At 39.1% G+C, this 10517-nt stretch overlaps 1 pseudogene; it reads left to right on the forward strand.

Annotated features, from left to right (window-relative positions):
* Window positions 1-2867: 2867 nt before the first annotated feature.
* Window positions 2868-3467, forward strand: LOC143636373 (secreted RxLR effector protein 161 pseudogene; annotated as a pseudogene).
* Window positions 3468-10517: the final 7050 nt, after the last annotated feature.

The following is a 10517-nucleotide window of genomic DNA, read 5'->3' on the forward strand; positions in this document are numbered from 1 at the left end:
TGTTTATAATGTGTTATTGTTCTGGGGTAACATAGTTCCCAGGGGTTATTATTGTTCTGGGGTAACATAGTTCCCAGGTGTTATTATTGTTCTGGGGTAACATAGTTCCCAGGGGTTATTGTTGTTCTGGGGTAACATAGTTCCCAGGGGTTATTATTGTTCTGGGGTAACATAGTTCCCAGGGGTTATTATTATTCTGGGGTAACATAGTTCCTAGGGGTTGTTATTGTTCTGGGGTAACATAGTTCCCAGGGGTTATTATTGTTCTGGGGTAACATAGTTCCCAGGGGTTATTGTTGTTCTGGGGTAACATAGTTCCCAGGGGTTATTATTATTCTGGGGTAACATAGTTCCCAGGGGTTGTTATTGTTCTGGGGTAACATAGTTCCCAGGGGTTATTATTGTTCTGGGGTAACATAGTTCCCAGAAAGTTATTGGAAATGTTCTGGGGTAACATAGTTCCCAGCATGATTATATTGTTAATAAATGATTATTAAAATGATTTGTCAGTGTTTATTTAAATTAGTGAAACTCACCAACTATTCGTAGTTGACCCGTTTTCTTTACATGTTTTCTAGGTATGCCCAAGTTGGATTGATTGATGTGTGCTTAACTATCTGTGCTACCTGTTGGAAGCTTGCTGCTCTTTGTTTTGTAATGAATTTATTAATGTCTTATCGGTAAAATATGTGTGTATCACCTAGACAGTAATGAATCTCGCAACAATGTAATATGTTATAAATTAATGTAGTGGTATTTTCTTTATAAGCAATGCTGTTGATATCAGATGTGTCTGTTGCATCCCGTGTACGTTTCCGCTGCGATTACGGGGTGTTACACTTGGGCAGGCAACTGAGAGTGGATGTGAAATAAGGATGAAAGATGAGTTCTTGTGGTTGTATGAGAGAAATGGGAAACTTCTTATGAAAGTCCAAAGATCACCAAACATGTTGTATAAGATAAATATGAGGATTGGTACACCAATGTGCTTTCATGCAAATCTTGATAATTCACATTGGTTATGGCATGGGCGCCTAGGACATGTGAGTTTTGAGTCATTGAGAGAGATGACTAGTAAGAATTTGGTAAAAGGAGTCCCTGTGATCAGTCACCCAACACAGATTTGTGAAGCTTGTTTGGTTGGAAAGCAAACTAGGCAACCATTCCCTGTTAAATCCACATACAAGGCTGAGTTACCTTTGAAGCTGGTATCAATGGACTTGTGTGGTCCAATCACTCCAACAACTCAGGCTGGAAATAGGTATTTTATGCTTTTAGTAGATGATTGTACCAAGTTCATGTGGTGTTATATGTTGAAAAGTAAGGACCAGGCATTTGAAACCTTTAAGAGGTTTAAGTTGAAGGTTGAAAGTGAGTATGACTTTAGTATCAAGGTTGTAAGGTCTGATAGAGGGGGGGAGTTTATCTCATATGAGTTTGGTCGGTTTTGTGAGAAAGAAGGTATCACAAGGCTGCTCACAGCACCATACCCTCCTCAACAAAATGGAGCCGTAGAGAGGAGAAATAGGTCCATTTTGAATATGACCAGAAGTATTCTTAAGGCAATGAAAATGCCACAAGACTTTTGGGCAGAAAGTGTAAGGCATTCTGTTTATCTCCATTACAGATTGATCACTAAGAGTTTAAAAGGATGTACTCCTTACGAGGCTTTGAAGGGTAGAAAGCCGAATTTGCAACACTTAAGAATTTTTGGTTGTGTGGGTCATGTGAAACTGATACAACCTGGTATGAAGAAGTTGGATGATAGAAGTGCACCTATGGTATACTTAAGGGTTGAGGAGGGATCTAAAGCCTATAGAATGTATGATCCTGTCAAGAAAAGGATTGTTGTGAGTAGAGATGTCCATTTTGAAGAAAAGAGAAGTTGGGACTGGTCAGACTATTTGAAAGAGTTTAGTAATGATGATGGTGGTTGGGTAGAGTTTCATGTACATGATGATTTTATGCAAGAAGAAGACATGGCAAATGTTGATAATGAAACAAGTCCAGTCACAGAGTTTGAGGAAGGTGAGTCTTCAAACAGTCAAAGTCAAAATCAGGTTGTTACAAACAATTCTGAGCAGTTTGCACTAAGAAGGTCTACTCGAACTTCTACTCTACCACATAGGCTTAATGATTTTGTCGTGGATGGTAGTGTGAAATATGGTGTGGGAAGACAAGAAGAGATCAACTTTATAGAGTTGCTTATTGCTCAAGAAGGAGAACCATTCTCTTATCAAGAAGTTGTTAAAGAGAAGGTTTGGAGAAATGCAATGGATGAGGAGATTCATGCTATAGAAAAAAATAAGACTTGGGTCTTAGTTGAACCGCCATTGGAGTGTAATCCAATAGGATTAAAATGGGTATATAAGATTAAGAAGGATGCTTTTGGAAGGGTTACTAAGTACAAGGCCAGATTGGTTGCTAAAGGGTACGTGCAACAGTTGGGGATAGATTTTGAAGAAGCTTTTGCTCCCGTAGCAAGGATTGAAACAATTAGACTGATATTGGCTATGTCAGCTAAAATGGATTGGGATGTTTATCACATGGATGTGAAAGCAGCCTTTCTACATGGGGAGTTAAAGGAAAGGGTCTATGTTAAACAACCAGAAGGATATGAAAGGAAAGGGTTGGAGCATAAGGTGTTTAAACTGTCGAAGGCTTTGTATGGCTAGAGACAAGCACCTAGAGCATGGAACATCAAACTTGATGCTGTATTGAAAGAATTGGGATTCAAAAGGTGTCAACATGAGCAAGCAGTGTATGTTAAGTCTAAAGGTAATTCACTCTTAATAGTTGGAGTGTATGTAGATGATTTACTAGTAACCGGAAGTAGTTTGTAAGATGTTGAAAGTTTTAAACAGCAAATGAAAAACAAGTTTGAAATGACAGATCTTGGTCTGTTGTGTTACTATTTGGGTATAGAAGTGGCTCAAAAGAAAGAAGGAATTTTGGTTAAACAATCTGCATATGCATCAAAGATTGTAAAGTTGGCTGGTTTGGAAGATAGTAATGAAACAAAGACTCCAATGGAACATGGCTTAAAGTTATACAAGACCGAAGGAGGTGAAGATGTTGATACAACCTCTTATAGAAAAATCGTGGGTTCGTTGAGGTATTTGACAAATACCAGACCAGATTTGAGCTTTGCAGTAGGATATCTTAGCAGGTTTATGCAATGTCCTAAAGAAGATCATTTAAAGGCTGTTAAGCATTTGGTTAGATACATAAAAGGTACTCTTCATTATGGTGTTATGTACAAAAGAACACAAGAAGGAGATCTTATTGGGTATAGTTACAGTAATCATTTGACTGACAATGATGATGGAAAGAGTACTTCAGGGAATGTATTTTACTATAATGGTTCATTAATTTCTTGGAGTTCACAAAAGCAACAAACTGTTGCTTTATCGTCATGTGAGGCCGAGTTCATGGTTGCAGCATCAGCAGCTTGTCAAGCTTTGTAGTTGCAAGGGTTAATTGAAGAAATAACAGGTAAAAGGCAAGAAGCAGTGGTCTTGTTTATTGATAATAAGTCTGCAATTGCATTGATGAAAAACCCTGTTTTTCATGGAAGATCTAAACATATCAACACTAGGTACCATTTTATTAGAGAATGTATTGAAGATGGTAAAATTATAGTTAAATTTGTTAGAGGAGATGCAGCTTGCAGACATATTGACAAAAGCACTTCCAAAGTTGAAATTTGCAGAAATGAGGCTTATGATTGGAGTTGCAGAGCATAAAGGGTAAATTTGGAATTAGAGGGGAGATTGTTAGAGGTCAAAGGGCTATTCTGATATAATTCCAAATATTAGGGACCAAGTTGTAACTAGTTAGTTTTATCGTTTATTTGTCCTGTATAAAAGAGGGATTAAGTCAGATTAGATAAGTAATTTTGTTTTGTTCATCTTCTTGTATTCTGTTAAGTTCAATCACTTAATAAGATTTTCTCTTTCGTGTTCTTGATTCTGGTATCGTATTCACCTAGAACCACCGTCGGTGTCAGTTGGTAGTGCTCAAGTGATGGTAATGTTCATGTGGTGGGTGTCAGCGGTGGTGACGGTGGTCAACAATGTTGTTCAAGTGATGGTGGTTGGTTAGTGATGAGTATGTTGGTGGTACTATAAGCTTATACGAGTCATATAGGCTGCAAAAAGCCAGAAATCTGGTTTCTCTGTGCATATGGTAGACACACAATATTTATACGGGTCGTATAAACCTATGAAAACATCATAAAATGGTATTTATATATATCATCCCTTTTTAAATTGGTTCAATCACTCTATATACTTTATGAAAACAAGAAAAGCGAATATGTCCGAGTTATGTGACATCATTATATGAAAATAGCATAATTATTTATCGATTTAAGCCCTAATTCCTACATACAATCACTGTTCAGTTACCATATATATACGTTCAAATACCTAGCTAATATATGACCGTCGTAACTATATATATGAGCACATAAACGATAATAATCATTAACCATATCCAATTCATCGAGCAATTAGAATCAATCTACATTAATCGTAAATCTGATGAATAGAGAATAGAGATAATAGAAAGAAAATTACCTGTAGGTTTGTTTAATTAATTAGGACGTCCTTGAAGAAGTTTGGTAGCTAATTGTGGTGGTGGATGAATGAATCTGAGAGAAATGAATGAAGGACGATTACAGCTTACAGCATGTGTGAATGGAAGGTGTCCATAATATATATAATAATATAGGAATAGGAGGAATCGTGAAAGCATATATGATTCGACTGAAATGAGAGTAGGTTCGATTGAGTGGTGTTTGAATTCATTCCATTCCATTCCATTTGATACGTAAGTTGTTGGTGGAAGAGCGAAAAGCCGATTTTGGTGGCTCTGGTGGATTATCATTTGGAGGGAATTTGTTCTTCCGCCTTTTGATTTTTGGATTTTAAATTGCTTTTTAATTGGGACACAGTTATGCTCTAATTATAATAATAGGTTACTAAGAGTGGAAACTAATGCTGGCCGTCCGATAAGATCCAAGATTGAATATAGGCCGTTCGATAAGGATGGATTAAAAACGGTTATCTTTCATCACATACTAACTACCACACTAACTCATTTACATGGGTAACCACCCACTACTTAACATAGTTATATAAAATTATAAGCTTTCGTTATGCATGCAACCATATTAAAGTTTTAGTTTTGATTTTCAACGGTTCTTCTCACACAACATGTCCACTATCTCCTACAAAGTTGGGAAGTGGAGTTTTAACTACTATGGTAGTGACTATGACTCTATATATTGAATTCTAGATACCATAAATGGATTTTTTATTTTGTTGTTAAGTGAATCTTATCATGGATAAAGAATATAATCATCACACAACTCTCTATGACGAGGAGGTACGCCAATTAATTTCTTTTTTTCTAAGTTTGTAGGATCTAATCGTCTAATCATTTATCCCTTTTTACTTGTAGTTTTTGTCTATTCTTGAAACCGATAACATTGTTGATGACATTCCCGTGAAGGTATGCATGTTTAACTTATTTCGGTTTGTTTTTGTTATTTTGCTATTACAATAATATACATTTGTGACATGAAGTTTGCTAACCTAGCAATGTGTTTGAATACAGGAAATTTCCGTTGAAGCTCCCAAACAGTACCCACATGTACGTTGATGTTTTTTTGGTTTCGTTAATTGTTAGGATGTAAAATGTAATTGTTAATGTTGGTTTTACAAGGATTTTCTAACTGTTTTGTTTTGTGGTTTTAGCTGCAGCAAGTTGTCAAGGTTGAAATTGAACCGTCCCTTCTTCAAAAGGTTATAATATAATTAGCTTATTTGTTAGTTAGGCTACCAAAATCAACTGCTAACATATTTTCTATTATATAAATTACAAGAAACATATTCTTTTTCCAACGAGTTGGACTCCTTGGATAATATCCCTTTGTATTGTTGTGTGTTGCAAAAAGGACGTTGACCTCAAATTTAACAAGGAGGTACCTATTTGATAGTTGTGTTTGCTGAAATTATTTAATAGTTGATTAATATATTTTGTCTTAGGTTGTCAAGGCTAACAGAATCAACAAACGCTACAAGGCACTTGATAAATGGAAATGGGAGGATGTTATAGCGATTGTTAGCTCTGAAGATGAGTCTGAAGAGGGTCGTGTGCCTACTAAAAGGACCAAGTATGGTTGGGTTGACAATCGAGTTGATCTTGACTGAAGATGGCGTCGCTTACTTTTTTTTAGTAATATCATGATGTATCTGCACTTATGTTCTCGTGTCAGTTGTTTCGCATGCTTTGTTTTTCTTTTCTTTTTTTTGTTTGTTTTGTTTTTTAGTGTCGTTTAAACTATGTATCGTTTTCATTAACATGGTGAATTATGTGACTCTTGCATTTTAATTTTATTGTTAACATATGAGTTGTATTGTTGCACTTTTTGGTGTGTGTTATTTATTTATTTTTATGTAGATTGATAAATGTTAACCCCAATTGTTTATTATATCAAAATTAATCACATGTTATGCGGTTATAGATTTATATGTGCAAGTGTGCAACATTCAAATAATAAATCTTTTTGTTGTTCCTAACACCCACTAACCCCATTTTACATATAACCCATGATCTCCCACAAAATAAGGGAACATATACCGTTTGTTAGCATGCTATAATTTGGGTTTGCTTTTCAATTCAAGATTTTATAAATTTCTATAATAATTGTTTCATATCTATATTATATATTAAGGTTTAAACATGATATGAGGGATGCATTATTTGTTTTACAAAATACCATTAATACCTAAAACAAAGCTTACATGCAACACGAACGTTACTTATAACCTTTATTACGTTTTCATCCACAATGCTTGCGCCTATTGCCTTCATCGAAATAATTTGATTTTAAATTCTAAAAAAAGGTAAGCATTGTGCATCATGTTGAAGCAATACAATTATAATTTGTTACTAAATTAATTAATGTAATCACATTTCTAAGTTGATATTCCCGTCCACCGGACGGGTCAACTACTAGTTTACACTGATTGCAAGTGAGTCATGTTTATTGGGTGAAATCGTCATCGTACTGAAAAATACCAATAGCTAAAACGAGTGAAAGTATTTTTTTTAACGACCAACTAAGTGACGTCAGGTACTCCGTACGCGGCCCCCATTGGCTAAAGGTTGCTCGAGTCAGCCACGAGTCTGGACGGACGGAGCCCCTAGCGGTCCACCTATTGAGGGATTCCCCGGATAAAACCCGACCCCACACCCGCCAAATGGCACGACAGCGAGGATCCGGTAAAACTGGGTGAGATCATGACTTGAACCCCTGACAAGCCAGGGTTATCCCTTATATCTCTCATATAAATTGGTGATAGTGATGTTTGAACCCCTACATCTCACTAGTAAAGTGAGTGCTCTACCATTGAGGCACATCCAGTTTATAAAAAAAACGAGTGAAAGTATATAAGGCCGTGTTCGAGAATAGTTAAAATATTTTGGGCGGAAAGAGGAAAAAAATTTAGATCTTAAATAAAAAAGGTTTTTTTTTTTGTTTAAACAATTAAGTTTTTAAATGGACTTACTTAGTCATAATTTGTAAGGATGACAATAAAACTAGAAGCCGATGTGAGTACCCGAAACCCGACACAATTGGGACGGGTTTGAGATTAGTTTTGAAGTTTTTCGCGTGTTTGGGATTTTCTAAAATACCCGATAATATTAACTCATTTACCCGATTATATACCCAATGTAACCGACATAATTTTATATCTTAAATATATATAAACGAAACATCTAAAAGCTCTCTGGTCGCTCCCACTTCTTCTTAAGCCACCGGATATTTTCATTTGCAAAAGAATGTCGGTCCCTAAACGACCGAAACGAGTTGTTGAGTTGGGAACGGATTAATGGTAACTTGTTGAAGAAACACTAAGTGACCCAGGGCAGATTACGGATAATCTGGGGGTTAAGTAATGTTTCCCACGAGGATGAGGTCCAGCAGAGAAGGTTGTTCTTCAGGTGACCTGCAAAACAGACACCGTAAGCTCGTCACTGAGAAGGGGGGGGGGGGTTCCTTCTTGTGACCACCCTCCGACGTGAGAATCAGACTAGATTGCTCTGAATATAAGTATATATTAAGAGATTGCTAGATAAGATAAGATGAGATATCAGATGATGTCCTTACCATTCCAAGGTGTTGGAGTATTTATAGCCGAAGGTAGGTTTCCTAGAAGGTACAGCCGGCTGAATTGTATTCCTGTTCTACCAACAGTGGACTACACACAGGCCATGCTGGTTGGTGGATAGACTACGGCCGACAGTAACAAGGTCGGCTGTACACTGTTCCTTTACTGCCGGCTATGCACTGTTCCACCAATTGTAGGCTGCGCACGTCCCCTAGTAAGGGTTGGTGAGTAGGCAGCGGCTAATAGTGAAACAGTACTAGAGGGTGCTCCTCCTCGTACTGTTGTCGGTGAGCTGTCACCATGTGATTGGTTCATGGGTTGTTCTGGTCAGATCGTCTGTTTTGCCCATACCTTAGTAGGTATAGTACAAAAGATCTTCCAGAAGCATACGGACTGGCTCATTTAGGCGGGAGTATTCCCGCCTTGCTCATTCCTTCATGTGACTACTGAAGTAGCAAGTTAGTGCCTTGTGCGTGTAGCCTTGCTGTCAGTGCGGGTAGCCTTCCCTGATGGCTTGTATCCACAATTGCGGGAACAAGCGGGGTACTTCACCATTGGGAGGCTTTCCCTGCCGGTACAGCTGGCGTACTGCGCGTAAGGTTTTCTCTGAGCATGGTGGGTCCTGCGGAAGCAGTTGGTCGTTGCGCAGACGTCCCTGTTCAAGGTGAGTCTTGCGGGTCCAACTGGGCTCTGCTGGGACCTACCTCTTCAAGTCCCCCCAGTCCAATGTTCTTCTCATGAATTATTAATAAGTGAGGTGAACTTTGGACTAGCAAGGGGTTTTGAAAAGGGTTTTTAGTTTTAAGGTTTTCCGTGTGGATTCTTCCCGCGGTTTTCCTGATGTCACGCAGAAATTCCCGACTTTTCTGCTTGATCTTTGGGTATGAAGCGGGTAGGTCTGTAACCTCCTCACAAGTCAGGAGCGTTGAGTCCCACTTGTGTGGATTCTCCATGGGGTTTTGGTAGTTTTCAACATAGTGATCAATTATGCTAAAACCACCAATTCCATCTTGGAGTTTCAAACAATATAGTTCTCGACGTTCCCGTCATGCGGGGATGTTATTCCCGTTTCCGCAAGCATGGCCCAGAAGATCCTTCTTGGTTTGAATTCCCTGCAGAGTGCTAAGTATGTGAAGGGTTTTGCCTTGACACTGTACCCGCACTCGTCTTACGGTTACTTTACTTCCAAGGTATTCCTGGCGTCAATTCCCTGCGGGTGCTAAGTATGTGAAGGGTTTTGCCTTAACACTTTACTCGCATCTGTCTTATAGTTACTTGGTTGCCAAGGTAAGGGGTATTTTCCCGCTTTTGAATCTTTTTGAAATTTTGAAATTCGAAGAGTTGGTGAAAGGATAAGAACAGTCCAAACTATTGAAACGTCGTCCGACGGTTTCTTCTGACAGTGTCAGGACGTGCTGGAAGTTATGGCGACGTGACAGTATATGGTCATTCCAGGCGCCTTTTCAGGCGCGTGGGCGCAAATTTTCGGGCGCGTGGCCGCGAAATTACTGGCACGCGTCTTTTCAACAGCTGTTGCCAGCTTGCTTTTTGCCACGTGTCATAGTTTCATTGCACCTGTGATTTCTCTCTCTTCCGCATTAAATTCATCGCATTAATTGCGATTAGTATATAAAGGGGGAGAGGGTCCTTTGTAATCCACACTTTCACTTTTCTCTTCATCTTCAAAACGATTTCCGGCGAATACTCACCTTTTCAGCCGAGCCTTCTCTTGAAATCGTTCTCTTTTTCACACCTGCAAGATGTCTTCTATTCATGATCTTGAGGCTACAGTCCAGGAGGCTGGGGTGTACGTTGAACACCCGTCATCCACGTCCGACAAGGATGACAAGAGTACTGCTGGCGAGTGCCAGTGTGCTCTGCCTGTCGATCTATATCAGTACATCATCAGGAAGTTCATGCTCGAGTGTCTCGAGCCTGAGTTTCCTGAGCCTCATCAGACGGTGTATGATGCCCCCAGAGGCAAGATCGGGGTATATGCTGCATTCTTTGTCTATGGGAATCTTAGGTTCCCATTGACAAAGTTTGTGTACCGTGTCCTGGAGAGGCACGGTGTGCACCTGACCGAGGTGCACCCGATGGCGATCGCGAAGATTCGCCACTTCGAGTGGGTGTGCCGGATTCTGGGCGTTGAGCCCTTCGTCGACCGCCTGATGACCTTCTACTCTTGGAGGTGCATCCAAGGGTGGTATACTCTGATAACCCGGATCAAGGGTTTGAAGATTTGCGCAACCAAGCGCAGTCTTCGTTCATGGAAGCGGGAGTTCTTTTTCATCTCCGCTCGCGCCATCCCCCTTGCCATGAAGTTCAAGAATG

The sequence above is a fragment of the Bidens hawaiensis genome, unplaced genomic scaffold (assembly GCF_021521415.1).
Source record: "Bidens hawaiensis isolate Kalapana, Puna unplaced genomic scaffold, B.hawaiensis_p1.1 tig00007902_1, whole genome shotgun sequence".
NCBI lineage: Eukaryota > Viridiplantae > Streptophyta > Magnoliopsida > Asterales > Asteraceae > Bidens > Bidens hawaiensis.